Here is a 16,015-nt window from a genome sequence, read left to right as displayed (position 1 = left end):
CACTCTATGCTGCAGTCAAGTCTGCTTGGATGCCTTCACTCCCCCTCTTCTCCATGTAGGATGCCCTCCATTCCATTCCACTTTGGGGTCTAATTCTTATGGATCTTTTGTAGCCTGATTCAAATCCTGCATCCACCAAAGCCTGTTCAATCCTCTATCTTGCCCCTTTGATCTCTCACAGCCCTATATAGTGTATCCCTCTAACACACTTAGGAAATATTATATGTTGTTGTCTGTGTTTAGGTCTAACTCTCTCTCCTCTCCTCTCTTTTCAGGACACAGATTACATAAAGGCAGAAACCACTGTTTTCTAACCACTGTGTCTGTTACAGTATTCTGAATGTTATGAGCACCATAAATCCAAATAAGCTGTTCTGAGTATGTATCAGGGAGTTACCCATATTCTGATTGAGCAATTAAAAAATAATCACCCCACTTCCATGAACATTCTGAATATAGAGGAGTGAAAATCAAGTCTGGCTACTGGACTGTCAGAAGGGTAGGGGGAGAATGGAGAAGACTAATGTGATTAAAAAGAGATGAGCCCATAAAGGGAAGCTCATTAACAGTAAAGCCACAACTGGATGACTTGAAATCATCTTTAGCGGAGTCAGAAAAGACAGAAAAAGTTAGAGCTATGGCCCCTGCTACATGTGTACAGGGCCTAAATATTTCCTTTAGCAAGTATGTCTAAAAGGGAAATTAAGTTCCAGACCAATATCACCTTAAGCAGGCTCACTTCACTGCCATCTGGGGCACATATGTGGCAAGTCAGAATAGTGAGCAGATTTTTACCTCTCTCATTTCACGTGTAAAGTTTAAGATATTCTCTTTCTACTTGAGTTTGTTGTTGTTGTTGCTGTTGCTAACAATAACAATAATGATAGCAGTTGGTATTTCTGTAACATTTTAAGGTCTGCCAAGGGGAAGGGACTGGATCCACAATCATGCGGGTGCAAGGCACTGGCATGAGAAATTTCCCTTTATCAATGCCAGGCAGCACTGTCTCTACAATTCAGAATTCAAGAATTGCTTACAGCGCTAAAGCAGTCAAATGGAACAATGGTCTCTCCTCATAGGCACACAGCCACAGGAGTCCAGGGTGAGGCCTGAACCCCAAGTCCTCCAGTGTTCAAGGCTAGCCTCTATCTCCTTGGCAACAGTGCTTCCTTATTTGCAAAGAACTTCAGAACGGCCTCCTCTGATACTCATAATACCCAGTAAGGTGCTAAGTCAGGGGTGGGGAACTTGAGGTCTCAAGGGCCACATGAGACCCTCTAGGTCCTCAAGTGCAGTCCTTTGATTGGTCCATATGTGGCCTTGAGGCCTCAGGTTCCCCATCCCTAAGTTATGCAAATAATCTCCATTTTAAGTGAGGAAACTCTGACTTGCCTAGGGGAAAGCAGTCATAGCCCCCTCTCTTAATCCCCCCCCCCACCCAGTCCCAGAAAGAAGCTAATATTGATAACAAGAGTTTTCTCATGGAGAGTTTTCTATATGAAGTCAAAACTCTAGTCCCATTCCCTCCTATGAATCTAATTATACAAATTATAGTCCACTGATAGATAAAACTGCAAAGGGACAAATAAGTTTTATATTAATGTAAATAAGTAACAAGTTTTACATTAATGTAAAAACCCCTACAAGGTTCAATTTAAAATATAAAGAAAAGTTTCCAGTGCATGTGCACCAAATTTATTTAATTAACTATATTTATTTATTCATTCATTTAATAAACCTTTCAACCTCTCTGACAGTAACTAGTTCTGCTATATTAAACCCATGGGAGCTGATGAGGTCACTCAGTGAAAAAAATGTAGACAGAGAAGAGGACTCAGGACAGAACCCTGAGCTATACCCACAGCTGAGATGATTGGCCAGGAAAGTTACATTTCACTAGTCAAGCTCCTAATAACCAATATTATGACTAAAGTATTATCACACAAATGTATTTTTCGATTATAATAAAGGCAATAAAGTTCCAGTTTCACAGAAAGAGCAATTTCTTTTTTCCTTAAACCCAGCAAGGTCAATAAGTTGTCAGGAACAGTTAGGCTGGACACTTATCAAAAGATAAAAATTAAATTAATGATATTTGTCCACGAGCAGAATGAATGGTGACTAATTCTTTAACTAGGAGGAAATACCTCCAAATATGAGTATGTCTAAGGTGCCTACAATGAAAAAGTTTCTACTAACTCTGAAGTTTCATTTATACATTTCACAAGAGAATTTAAAGCAGTAAAAATCCGTTATGTGCTATCAAAAACAAATTCAAAATTCACTGCAACTAATTCCAAAAAAATTACTTTCTAAATATACTTATCAGCAATTATCAAGGTAAGAGGTATCTGGTATTGTAAGAAATCTTCTGTCTGACAGATAGAAAAAATGATCTCATTTGGATCAAGGCAATACTGTGATAAAAACATAAGAGATGTTGGTTCCAAAGCACCATAAATCCAAATAAGCTAAGAATGAATCAACTAATATGTGTCCTCCAAGCCACTGCCCAAAAACAATCCAAGGCTCAGTTCTAGCTCAAGAATCCCAGAGTGTCTTCTCCGCCATCTGAGGGGTCTTGCTGAAGATGTCTGTGTACCCACAATGTTATTCTATTTCTTTCCCAAAAGTCTGAACCTATAAAGATACGAAAGTAAAGATTTCATAACTTGGTCCCAGATACAAACTCCATTCCCCTTCTCCTTAGAAGTACTAGAAGAGCTGGCTAATGGCACTGTGGGGTTTGTTTGGGTTTGTTTAAATGACAAACTCTTGGCCAGAAAAAAAAAATTTAACCTTAAAGATTAGAGTTTTTTACTTAGTGTCTGAATCCTATTTCACAGTTAATTTGCTTTCTAATACACAGGAACTTGCAGAGATTTTGGAGATGGGATTTCCCATCATACTTTCCCAAAATTTCTTGGCATCTGTTAACAGTTGATACTCAAGGAAGGTTTCTAGCTGTTGCTTCCATTCTCTCCCCTGAGACTATAAACCCATCAAAAATCAAGTAAGTTCACTATCATTCAACTAAATTTTGGAAAATGAAAACCTTCTGTTTAAAAAATAATAAAGAAAAGAAAAATCACCAAAAATCTAAATATTTAAGAACCAGCAGTAATCTGTAACAAAACACTTAATTTTGCCTTCAATAAATTATCCTGGGAAAATCTGGAAGTGAAATTCACAAACACTCCTTGACTTTTCCCATTCTATTCCTCATTATTAATGACCTTTCTCTGGACACAAACCTCAAGCTTTACCTAATGCTGATAATCTGATCTTCTGTAACTTTTAGCCATGGATCCAACATCCATCAGAGTCAATGCTTTCTTTCACAGGGTTGCCAAAACATTTTAGTACTAGTACCATGAAAACCAATGCAGGATCCTCAATACTCTAACACTATGTTTCATGCATTCCGTCATTCTTATTCTTCTAAAATAATCATTACTGACATATTACGACATATGATATATCACATTAACAACATATGATCTGGAGGAGTTAAAATACGTAAAAGCTAATAATAGATCAGTGCTGGAGCTGAAGTTAGGGTGCATATTCTACTGTATAATCTGGCTAGGGTCTTAAAATTATGAAAGGCTAGAAAGTTACTACAAACTCATGGCAGTAAGAGTGGGTCTAACAATTAGGCAGAGTAACTACAAGTATGCAAATCTGAAAGGTTTTCTAATCTCTTGGTTTTATAAGTCATTTTATATGGAAAATGGGGGTGATAATCATTGTCACCTTTCTACATGAGAAGGATGGAAAAATTAACAGGCATAAAAAGAGCGTTTCTTTCCATAAAATTAAATCCATAAAAATCTGACTACTGCTAATGCAATAATGGTAATACAGGAAGATAAGCCTCAAATCTTGCAACAGCCAGTAAATCTCCTGGGAAAAGGCTTACCTTGATAGATTTTAAGATTTCCTCTCAACAGTTGGCTACCTTTCACGAGAAGTCACGAGTCCAAACACCTTTTTATTTCTTCATCATAAGGAACTATGAAGAACACACTGGAGGATAATTATGCACAATAATATTCTCACAGCAGAGAAAAGAAACATTCCAGCCAAAGTGTCTAGAATAAAAAGTTCAGTATGCTGAATCCTGCTTTCACACTGATTGCTATTTATTATTGGGGAGATATTTCTATGTTTTAAAGTCTCCCAAGACAAAATGGCAGTGTTTAAGAAGCAAATCTTTCTTTGGGGGGGGGTGGGGATGCTAAGACAAAAATTGACCCAAACAACAAAGCAGTCATTTTCAGTCGGTCCCACAGTCCAATAGTCCCCACGTCTAGTGATAACCAGGAATGACAATCTGGGCAAGCTACAGATACCATAACAACATTTTGAACTAAAAGGCAGAAGTTAAAGACAACATCACAACAAAGTTTTTAAATGGCATGGTATGATGACTCCCATTTCCACAGCACTTTGCCAACAACCCTGGGAGCAATGTGACCTACTCGTAGAGAAGAGGAGGTTCCTAAAATCTAAGTGACCAGGGTCAAACAGTTAGCAAGCAGTGGGGCTGGAAGAAGTGTCCAGGGCTTCCAACAGAGTTTGTTCCAGTACAAACCACAGCTGCCTCCAGAGGGGAGGAAAAGAGCCCTGAACTTGGACGGAGGCCCTCACTTCAAAGCCCAGCTCAGGCTCCACAAGTAAGACCTGGGTGACATGGATGAGGCAGTGGGTCACTTCCCCTCTGAGGGGCCTGTCTGCTCCCTCATCAGTGAGATGACCTCTCAACTCCCAAAGGGAGTGCCCTTTCCACTAAACCACTATGTTCCCTTAGGAGCCCACAAAGAGCCCATACTCCAGCCCATAGTATGGGCCTAGATTTCTAGCTCTATGTCCCAGTTCAGCCGTTTTTGAAGCACCCATCATGATGCCTCATGCCTAACTACCCTGTAGAAGGTACATATGCTGGGCATTACCCAGGAAAGGCTATTCCATTGTTTCTTCTGAAGACTCTTAGGGTGTTTTCTACTTTCCTTTGTCATCTCAATTTAAACCAGCTGGCCATAGTTTAAGCTGTACTCTGGCTTGAAGAATGGCCATCCCCATTCAACCACTTTACACTCATTTATGAAGGACCTTTTGTAAATTACTATGCAGGGCACTGGGAGAATAAGGCACACTGAGATAAATAGGTAATTAATTATCAAGTCACTGACCTTGCCAAAATAGGCAATGAGACAGACAAGGGATTCACAGCAACTGCCTTGGGCACCACAGAAAGGGAGGCAAAATGATAAATAATTTTACATTCTTTAAATAAATGTACATTCTCAATAAGAAAACTCCACTCACTCCCCACAGAATGGTTTCTGCCCCAGTTTGCATTTCATCAAAGCCTGAATGCCTCCAGGGACAGTGACCATCACCCAAGGGCTACATCTCAAACACTTGGCCTGGGTATTAGAAGGAGCCCTAGGCCAGGGCTCAAATCTCAGCTGTTACTTGCTAGTGGGTGGTGACTTTGGGCAATTAGATACAGACAGCACTCAGAAGCTCCATTTCTCCCTCTAGAAAATAGGGCCAATATTCCCACTACCAATCTTACAAGATTATTGAAAAAAAGAACTTGGTAAACCTTTAAGTGCCATTGGAATGAGACTTGTGAGATCTCACTGGCACAGGAAACTCTCAGTGAAGAAACACCCTCCGCCAGTGAAGATGAGCAGCAGCTCTGTTAACTTCTCAGGCCAGAGGAAGCTCCCTAACTGACCAAGACCTACTGGAGCCAAGTCTTGTGTATCACTCTCCACTCTAGAATTATACTATTAAGCCCACTGTGAATGATTTATGGGAAGTCACACTGGACAGACCTGCATCAATGGATTAGTGAGTCTGAGTCTTGGACCTAAAAGGTGAAAGGCCTTTTCTGCCTCTCCCCAGAGTCTGACATCACACACGGCCTCCTCTCATCCCAAATTCTTAGCATTATCAAATCTACAGTGTCACTGACCAAGGAAGCTTCTTCAAGGTAGCTGAACATCCTTTTTAACCAGGATCACACCACCAAATTCAGCCCAAAATAATGCTTAAAGGAGGTCAGATGGGCCTGGTCAATTCAAGGAAGTGTCACTCAACCTCATCATTTTCAAAGGCAGCAAAAAGATAGGTGCCACTGTTTACACAGCACACATTTTCTAACAGCCTCTGGCTTTTAACAGCCTAGATAGAAAGTGGCTTTTCATAAACCTAAGTTCTTCCCAGGTGAGAGTACAAAGGTAAGCCACAGAGTGCCTACCCATAAAATCTGCACACCGAAAAGTGAAGGTGGCAGATATGAAGGCTGCCATTTGAATGGCATTTGTCTATTTTTTTAAGACTCCTAGGTAAAAAAATGAATAACAGAACATTTCTATTACCACTGTCTTGCAGCTGCAAAGGCATCACCCTGGATAACTGCAGTCTCCATTATGCTGGTACTTACAAATGCACAAAATCAAAAGGCCCTGTCCCAGGAATATCTCAGCCTTGAGGCATAATAAAAATCATGCTTAAGACATCAAACTGTTTTGAACATATATAAGATATTTTATGATAAAATACTAACACCAATATTGAGCGAGGATAAGACATTTGTGTACCATATGCAGAGACTGAAAACTGGCACATGCATGGAGAAATTGAGCTGCAGGACATACTCAGGAGCCTTCACTGTAACACAGTATCAGGTGATATCAGAAAATAAATATGGAGCACAGAGAACCAGTGGCATTTGCTAGACTTTAAAAATGTGCATTTCCAAGAAGGAATATTTTTAAAAGCATCCTCTGCTGCTGCCTCGCACAGGCTGCACCAATGGGCAGCTGCCTCCACCCTGGACTCCACTGGGCTCTAATCTTCAAAGCGAGTCTCAGTGGGGCAGAGCAGATCGGGATGGGGCTCAGGGCCACATTTACTTCTGTAGGAGCTGGAGTCTGTTAAGGTGCCTCATTTCTGCACATCCTGAAAAATGTTTTACTGACAAGAAAAATCCTGAGCCATTTTAACTTGGTGTCTAAATCTGGACATCCCAGAAAACCTGCTTTTTCACAGAAACCATGGAACCACAGATAAGTATCAGGTAAATGCTATAATCCAAGAACTCTGCTTAGATCCCACTTTCCTGCAGAAAGCCCTTCCTGCCCCCATCACCTTCTAGTGATTCTCTAGCTCCCCCATCACCTTCTCAATTTCTGGGAAAAACTGCTCTCAAACATACTTTGTGCTGACGGATCTGTGCACATGCTATTTCTCTCAATATGTAAGCTCCTTGAGGGTAGAGGCTGTTTCACTGTCACCTTGTATTCCAGCACCTGGCCCAGTGCCTGGTTCTTCAGAGGCAACTGATCAATGCTTATTGATAGAGTGAACAGAACAAGCTAAAATTCTTCTTCTTAACCAATTATGTCTAAATTAATTTGATTGTTTTAATTTGCCTACTAAACTCTCAGACTGATATATCCCTATCACAATGGAAAAAAATGGCCTAAATAAAACTTGCATAACAAATCACATTATTCCATTGGCAAGATGTACAATCCCTCTAAATCTCAAAGTATCACCCTATTAATCAGGAATACCACTACTAGTACAGATCATATCTAAACCTGAAATCTAAAGGACTGATGTTCTGATGCTATAAGAGAGCCATTTGAATATACAAAGTTTTCCTTCAAATCTTGATATGAACAGAAAATGCAGTGGTTCTACAGAGGCCTTTTGGGGACAGCCAAGTATCAAACCACACACTTGCTGTCACCATAAGCTGAAAAGATCAAGAACGCAGCAAGGATCCAAGCAGCAACTCTGGAACGTGGGGTGGGGAGGACCTCCTCTTCTCAGGCCCACAGGATTGCTGCTCCGGAAGTTACACTGGCTCAGACCCATGGGAAGACATCTCACTCTTCAGACCTGAGGAGCACCCCCCTCACTAGACAGCCCTGCTTTTAGCAAGCTGCTTCTTGGTCCCTTCCGGTTTGTCTTGCCTTGAAAGCTAAAATTTTGCCTTTCCTGGATTCAAATCAAATTTGCTTTCCCCAGCCAGCATTTCTCCATGAATTGATAGAGAAAACAGAGCACTTCCCCTGCTAGGCCTTCTCCTCCTCCCACCCCTGGAGTAAATGAGCTCCTGGTGCTGGGCGGGAGGCTGGAAGGGCCTTCTTGAGTTCTTCCTATTCGGAGATTCTATGAAATGAAAACTTGGAATAATTTACAGAAGCAGGCTACAACTCCCTCTGGCTGAAGTCAGCGTCATAATAAAGGGCTTGCTTTCTGCAAGAAATCCAGAAGAAAAAGCTTGACAGAACAATTACACTGCAGAAAAGTTGTCTGTAAAGCAAATTTTCTCAACATCATGAAACTCAAGATGCAAAAAACAAAACAAAAAAAAAACACTGAAGGACAGTATTCTGTTCTTGGTAATACAATTACTAATTATTTGAAAATACAAATACCTACAATGAAACTGAAACTGGTATACCAGGAGGGTTAAATTCACGCAAGGGAGAGTAGAGCAGCTGTTGAAAAGAGATTCCTGATCTTGAAAACTTGTAAGTTCCATTACATCTTCCCTCTCTGCCTCCCCCCAACCAAAGGTAATTCCTTTTAAAATCTCTTTGTTCTAAAGGGCTTTATCTTGTTCCCCACTGGGTCCCTAATTGTTTGTTTGCTTAACAGCCCAGATTAGAGCTTTAAAGGGCCTTTGCACTGTCTGGGATCCTATCCCCATCCCACCCCCCCCACCCCACCCCCCCTATCTTTACCCAGAAAAGTGTGAAAATGTTCATTTACATAATGTACTATTTCCGTAAGTACAGTAGCTCAATCAAGAGTTTTCTTTGGGGGGGAGAGAGGGCGACTAGGTGGTGCAGTGAATAGAGCACCGGCCCTGGAGTCAGAAAGACATGAGTTCAAATCCAGCCTCAGACACTTAACACTTACTAGCCATGTGACCTTGGGCAAGTCACTTAACCCCAATTGCCCTGCCCTCCACCTTCCAAAAAGCAAAAAAAAAAAAAAGTTTTCTTTGGGCAGAACAAAGCTATATGAAGAAATTAAGCAATCTGAACTCTTTATGGAAATACTATGGTCCATTCCTACCTAGTGATCATCACACATTCTATTCCATAATAACTCAAAGTTTCCAACTGGAGAAATTATTCTTCAGTCTGATTTTTATCAACCCAAACTAAAGTTCTCCATTACTAACTATGCATGATATTATACCTCCAACGTAGCAGCCCTAAACAAATTAAACATCATGCTAATAAAAGCAGTAACTTTACTCATTCTTTTCATCAATAAGTATTTTTGAAGGTGGCAAACTGCAATTACTACCTTTTATAAATACTGTGTTCCTCTCTAAAACCATCCGATTACTGACTCTGAATAACAAAAATCACCATGGTAAAGTAGGAAGGGACCTCTGAGGCCATCTAGACAAAACTCCAACCTGAGCAGCAATGTGAAAGGATGGCCAGCCTCCCTACCTAAATAACAGTGGTGTCCCTGTTGTTTGGAGCTGGGCTCAGACCTGGGTCCAAATCCCAGTTCACATTCTCCAGCTTCATGACCCACGGTAGAAAACACCTTGTGCGGAGCAAATGAGAAGGCACACATCAAATGCTTGGCAAACCTTCATGCACTATGTAAATGTCAGTTGCTATTATTACTATTCCGTTTCTGAACTTGAATCACCAAAAAGTTTTCCTTGCATCCCACAGGGCCCGTCTGCAACATCTACCCAAAGCTCCTAGTTCCGCTCTCAGACTGACACCATACAGAACTCAGGCATTAGCTCCAAGGAGAGTTTATCACTGGAACTTCACAACACGCTATGAATTAGGTCCAATCATCATTCCCAGTTTGTACGTCTAGAAGCTGATGCCCAGGGGCTAAGTGACTTGCCAATGATCCTGTGCACACAAGCAGTGCAAGAGGCAAGTTCTGACTCTGAGTTCTGCTGACTCCGCTCTTGCTCCCGTGTGAAGGCCCATCCTTCACATGTTGAAGATAGCTGTCAAGATCCTCATGAATATTCCCTTCTCCAGGCTAAACAAACACCCTCAGTGCCTTCCACTAATCCTTGGATGGCCCAGCCTCTAGTGGCCATCCTGGCCCCCAGTTAAACCAGCTGCTTAAGCATATGTTGCATGCAAAGCAACAGAAAGACCAAAGGGCTAGACCTGGGTTTCAGAACAAATCCTGGAGACCTGCTCAGGGAGAACAAGCATCAGCTGTGACTGGCTCCTGGCTGAGCTGCCTAATGGAGGTAGCAGTCTATCTTCACAGGAAGAGAATCCCTTGACTTCCTGGCCACAGTTGGACCAAGTCCAGCTCTCAACTGGTCAAAGCTATGCTAGACGAATTAAAGCACCAGGGACAAAAGTTCTGTTCAACAGATCGAGGAGAGGTGGACCATAATTTACAAAAGGCAGTTGAGTGGCACAATGGAGTAAGTACAGCCCGGCGTCAGGAAGAACTGGATTTAAAGCTAGTCATACATACACTTAGCTGTGTGAAAGACACTTAACCGCTGTCTGCCTCAGTTTCCTCATCTGTAAATCAGGGATCATAAGAGCAGGGCTGTTGTGAGGATTAAATGAGATGAGATTTGTAAAGCGCTTAGCCCAGGGGCAGGCACACAGTAGGCACTTAACAAATGCTTTGTTTATTTTCTTTCTTCCTTGTCTTTTACCCCCTGACCTCAAAGAATTTGCTTTAACCACAGGACTAATAACTCTATCTAAAACCCCATACCTTCCTTAATCAATGTTACAACCACTATTAAAGCAATGTGACTCAGTCAGAATTACACAGAACATAGTATGTGTCAAATATCTGGACAATCGTAGGGCCTGGGACAGTTCTCGGTCACTCCCCAACAGTATATTTTATTGCAGCCAGAAATGAGCACAATTATTTCAGAGCAGTAGCTCTCCTGACTCCCAAAGAGCACCCTGAAGTTGGTAAGGTGGCTGTGCTCCCAGCACTCCGTCCCACAGCAGCTCCGTATTACATTTCTTGGACTTCCTGCCTTCAACGTCTCCCCAAATCAAACGATCTCACATACCTCAGGTAAATTCATCTTTCTAAAACACTGCACTCTTCAGCTGTGAATTGGTCTGTCGCAAAAAACAATTTGGAAATAGGAAAGAAAAGTGATTAAGATGTGTGTTCACATTTTAATGTGGCCACAGGATCTCATAAGGTGCATATACCCCCAAGGAGGCCAAATGTTTATAAAGACAACTTCTGGAGAGCACAGAGCACAGGTGACAAAATGGGATGCAGTAACGGCTCAACTATGACATGTGGATGTAACAGAATGATTATGGAAGATGAGAAATGAGGAGTCCAAGAACTGCAGGGCAAGGAGAAAGAGAACAAGAGTGAAAGAAATGGCCCAGAAGAACAACATCCACAAGAGCCACAACCAGATAAATGAAGACCCATCAAAGGAAGACAAGTCTGAGTAGGCGCAATGACCACCCGTGGGCCCAGGAAATGGGTCACCTGACCAGACCAGACCGGCTAATCTTACGTAACTCTCTGTCTTTATCACAAGGGAGAGTTCAGGTGGGGATGGGGGTTGGGTGGGGAAGGCCAGGGTTTAACCAGAAATGACTGATCCAACTTAAGGCATCAATAAAACTTTTGTAAAAACTGCTTTAATCCAGCCACTCTTCTTCAGGCGAGCAAAGTCCCAACTCCTCAGTATGGCATTTGTGCATTATAAAGTATTAATGGACCCAAACTATGTTCCAGCTGCATTTGTTAATATGTCAAAACATCAGGCTAGACCACTCTTGATTCTAATAAATATACCAAGTTCATTCCCCAATCTCCAGTCTCCCATATTCTATCCTCTCCTCTCTCTCACTTCCCCTGAAGTTCTTCACTTTCTTCTCTCCAAATTCTAACTTTTAGTACATCCTTCAAGGAAGTTAAATTATTGTGAACCCCATGTCACACTGACCTCTTGGCTTTTCTCAATCTCTCTACCATTTACTTTCTATAGCACTGCTTTGGGCACTTTATCCTGTGCTACCCTCTACTATTATTTAAATGTTTCTAGATTTAGGAAGACCTGAGTTCAAATCCTGACTCTGACATTTACTGGTTACGTGACCCTAAAAAAGTCACTTTGCCTCAGTTCCATGTAAAATGGGGACATTAATAGCCCTTACCACCTCCCAGGGTTGGTGTAAAGATCAAATGAGATCATATTTATAAAGAGGTTAGCTCCCCCTAACTGCTCCTCCCAATACAGTTTGTCCTTCTTCACTTATAATGAATGTTGCTCTGAAGCCAAGGCTCTGTAATGCATCTGGATTCTTTTTCCACCAGTTTTTACCTGGGTATAGAGGACTGAGTACTTTCCACCCACTGCCAAGGTAGAAGACCCCACTAATTTGTGATAAAAGGATGGGTGATGGGTAAGGTGATGGGAGGCCAGAGAAATCTCCAATTCAAACACTCCATAAGCTTCCATCCCTCCTAAACTCTTCTGCCCACCCAGCCAAGCACTCCATTCTCGTAAGCTTCCCTCCCTCAACTTCCCAGGCTACTACTATCACACCTTATGTCCTAACTCAAGAAGGGAACATTCATATATACAAATCACAGCCACAAAACACCCAGCAGAAGTACACATCCCAGGAATGCACTGTGCCACATGCACTGTAGCCTGGTGAGGGAAGGCAACCTCCAAGCTCCTCTCAACTAACAGCTCTAACTACTACAAAGCACAGGTGGAAGGAAGGACCCTCCACCTCCAAGGCAAACTCATGCCAAGACCCATAATGAGCTAGAAACAGCCCTGCCAAGAGGGACCTTAAATACTTCTTAGCAAAGTGCCCGGGACTGCTCTCCCACAAACTTACCAAAAAGTAAAACAAGGACAAAACTGATTAAACGAACATACTTTTGATGACTCTGAACTGGATCACTAGTATTCATTCTTGATAAAATCTGAACCTATTTTCAACTCACATGAGAGTGAGCTCCAGCCAAAGCCAGGCGAGGGCCTTTGTAATAGGCTCCCAAGTGATCTGCACGACCGTTCAAGACCTGCAAATCGGAGGAGGAAAGCGGAAAGGGCTCAGGGGTCTTCATTCACATCCCAGCCCAGCCTCAAATTAAAACTTTAAAGAATCTGTGATTCTGTTAGTGGTATCACATTCACCAAGACAAACTTGAACTCTCCTATGTTTTAGCAGTAGATGGGGCTCGAGGATGCACTGAGGCTGAAATAATTTGTCACCCAGTGATGATCAAAATCAAATAAAAATACCAACTCTGTGGTGTCAAGCCCATCCAAATGCAGTTGAACTGGTTCTCAGACAGCAGACATTCTGTCTGTCACCTGGCGTATACTTTTCAATTTGTTAAGTCCTCCCAGGGCTTATGTTCTTCAAGCTCAGCCTTCAAAAACCTGGGAGCATTCTCTAGAACAGTGGTATTCTAGAAATGGGCCACAAAACCAAACAAAAGGTTTTTTTTACTGTGGGCCACATATTGACTTCATTTTAAAATGTAATAGTATCTGTGTTTTACTGTATCTTTGTTTTGTTAAATATTTCCCAATTATATTTTAATCCAGATGAGGCTGCCCTTGGGAATATTGTGGACCACTTGGTCATATGTCTGACCCCTATGCAGTAGGCCCCAAGGAGGCATCAGAAAAAGGCACTAATGGAAGAATATGAAAATAAAACTGGAATTCTTATAATTGCCTCTTCCTGATTTCTAGCCTTTAACTTCACCACCTATAAAGAATGAGATCTCCCTAACCGATGAGTCACTGGATTGTTCATTTTTTAAATGAATAAAAATTGCTCTTGGTACACAATGGGTTCTAGTAATTCAGCTGCAAGTTCATAAATATCTGCAAGAACCAATGGAAAACTATGGCAGCGTTAAGTTGTAAAAGCATCTAAAACTGGTTAGCTGAGAAGAACCTAGAGAAGTAGAAAAGGCCCTGGTACAAATCTCAGCTCTAAGACCAACTACCTTTGTAGGGCCAGGGGCAAGGCCCTTCGCTTCCCTATTTCCCCTAGGTGTCTTTTTATTTTGGAGGCAATTGGGGTTAAGTGACTTGTCCAGGGTCACACAACTATTAAGTGTCCGAGGCCATATTTGAACTCCTTACTCCAGGACTGGTGCTCTATCCACTCCCCAAGCTGCCCCTTTCCTCTAGGTTTCAATGTCCTCATTTATGAAACAAAATAGCTAGACAAGAGAATTTCTCTGTTTCTCCTTCTTTTTAGCTCTAAAACCCAGGATCCCAAAGAGCGCCCTGGAGTCCCGAATATGGGGCACCTACCTAATTGTGCTTTCATTCAGCACTGAAATTCAAAACCATGAGGGACAGCTACCACTTGAGCAGCTGTGGGTGCTCCAGCATGTCCACAATGTGAATTTCTGAGGCACTTTATACTAAAGCCACCATGGAATTTCCTTTCTCTTGCAACTCCTGGTATTACTGGACCACATCTCATTAAAGCAGTTTATTCCCAATCTTCCTTCCCTTGTGAGCTTGTGCTGATGCTGATGCATACACAACCCTGACCACAGGCAACAGACTGAGCCCTCCCCCTGCCAATGACAAAGCCATACAGATGTCTCCATTGGTAACTAGTTAAGCATCATGCTAAGGCTGAGGTCTGAAGTCCCTTGTCTTCACCCTGCTCCACAGCTATAGAATGCACCTTCAGTCTCAACCAGTCATCTCCAAAGTGCTTAGCACTGATCACAAAGGACCAAACAAGAGATGCCAGTGGACCAACCAATCGATCAACAAGTGCCTCCCCCATGCCAGGTCCTATGTGGGGCCCTGGGGATGTGAGTACCTGTGATCTCCACCAAGCTCAATCGCGTGTCCTACTGACACTGGATCAACAGCACTGTTTTCATGAATGTGGCACAAGGTTTCATCAGGAAAAATCCACTTCCCCACTTCCCTACTTCTAACTGGGCTTGATGAAGGCAGGTGGAGAAGGACGGCTTTCCGTCCTAAACCTGCATGTGATAAGGGTGGGGACAAGGCTGCATGACCCAGTCCCAGTGCTGCCACTGGGGACAAGGCCCTCTCCTTTTCTGGGGGCCAGGGTCCTCATCTGTACAGTGAACGGCTGGATCAGATGACTTCTAAGATCACTTTGAAATCTAAATTCTATGATTCTACAAACAAAGGATGTTAAGTGCTAGAGAGAAAAAAATCAACAAGGCAATCTGACCTGTGTACTGTCCTGCCAACACTAAGGTTCCACCAAGACTTCAGTTCCAAAGCAAAAGCTTTTACTTGCCAGACTCTGCATCCTGCTCTCCCTTATGTCTCCTGCTTCTACTAAAGTGCAGAGGCTCATGGTCCATAGGTGAAAGTCCTTCTGTGGCTGTAGCAATGGAACCAAGAACAATCACCGATTAACACCAGACACCAGAGGTTTTGGTTTTGGTTTTTTTGTTTTTTAACTGTAAATGACACCTACCCACAAAGAGCTTGCATTCTACTGGGGCAACGATCTATACATGTCTGAGTATGTACAAACAAGGTAAATACAAGGTAATTTTGGGAGAGGAACTAGCAAGGTCCTCCAGAAGATGAGGTGGTCACTGAAATGAACTCTGAGGGAATCATGGGATTCCTAGAGGTAGTGGCAGCCAGTTCCAAGGCCCACAAGATGGAATGCTCCACTGGAAGACCAGCAATAGGCCAACCTGGCTAGCACATTAAGAGGAACAATACATAATGAGCCTGGCAAGGTGAGCTGAGACAAGCTAGAAAGGGTTCTCAATGGCAAATCAGAGCTTATATCTGATCCTAGAAGGACAAGGAAGCTACAGGAGTTTACTGAGGAGGTGAGAAATATGGCTCCTTTAGAGCTAACGCCCTGTGTGAAGAATGTATCAGGGTGTGGAGGAATTGGAGGCAGAGAGACCATGAGGAGGTTCCTGCCACAGTGCAAGTGAAAGGCAATGAGGGCTGACATCAGGGTGG

At 42.4% G+C, this 16,015-nt stretch overlaps 2 protein-coding genes across 2 annotated transcripts in view; both read right to left on the bottom strand.

Annotated features, from left to right (window-relative positions):
- The window catches only part of HP1BP3 (heterochromatin protein 1 binding protein 3), a 483,172-nt gene that overhangs the window by 431,418 nt on the left and 35,739 nt on the right, over window positions 1-16,015 (bottom strand). The gene's annotated exons all lie outside the window — the stretch shown is intronic.
- EIF4G3 (eukaryotic translation initiation factor 4 gamma 3) overlaps window positions 1-16,015 on the bottom strand; it is a 411,795-nt gene that overhangs the window by 389,772 nt on the left and 6,008 nt on the right. The window lies entirely within an intron of this gene.

The sequence above is a fragment of the Petaurus breviceps genome, unplaced genomic scaffold (genome assembly GCF_028583685.1).
Source record: "Petaurus breviceps papuanus isolate PSGF00001 unplaced genomic scaffold, PetGlider_PUasm1.0 91041, whole genome shotgun sequence".
Taxonomy (NCBI): Eukaryota; Metazoa; Chordata; class Mammalia; order Diprotodontia; family Petauridae; genus Petaurus; species Petaurus breviceps.
The sequence above is the reverse complement of the archived record's forward strand: the minus strand, read 5'-3'. Positions and strand labels throughout refer to the sequence as shown.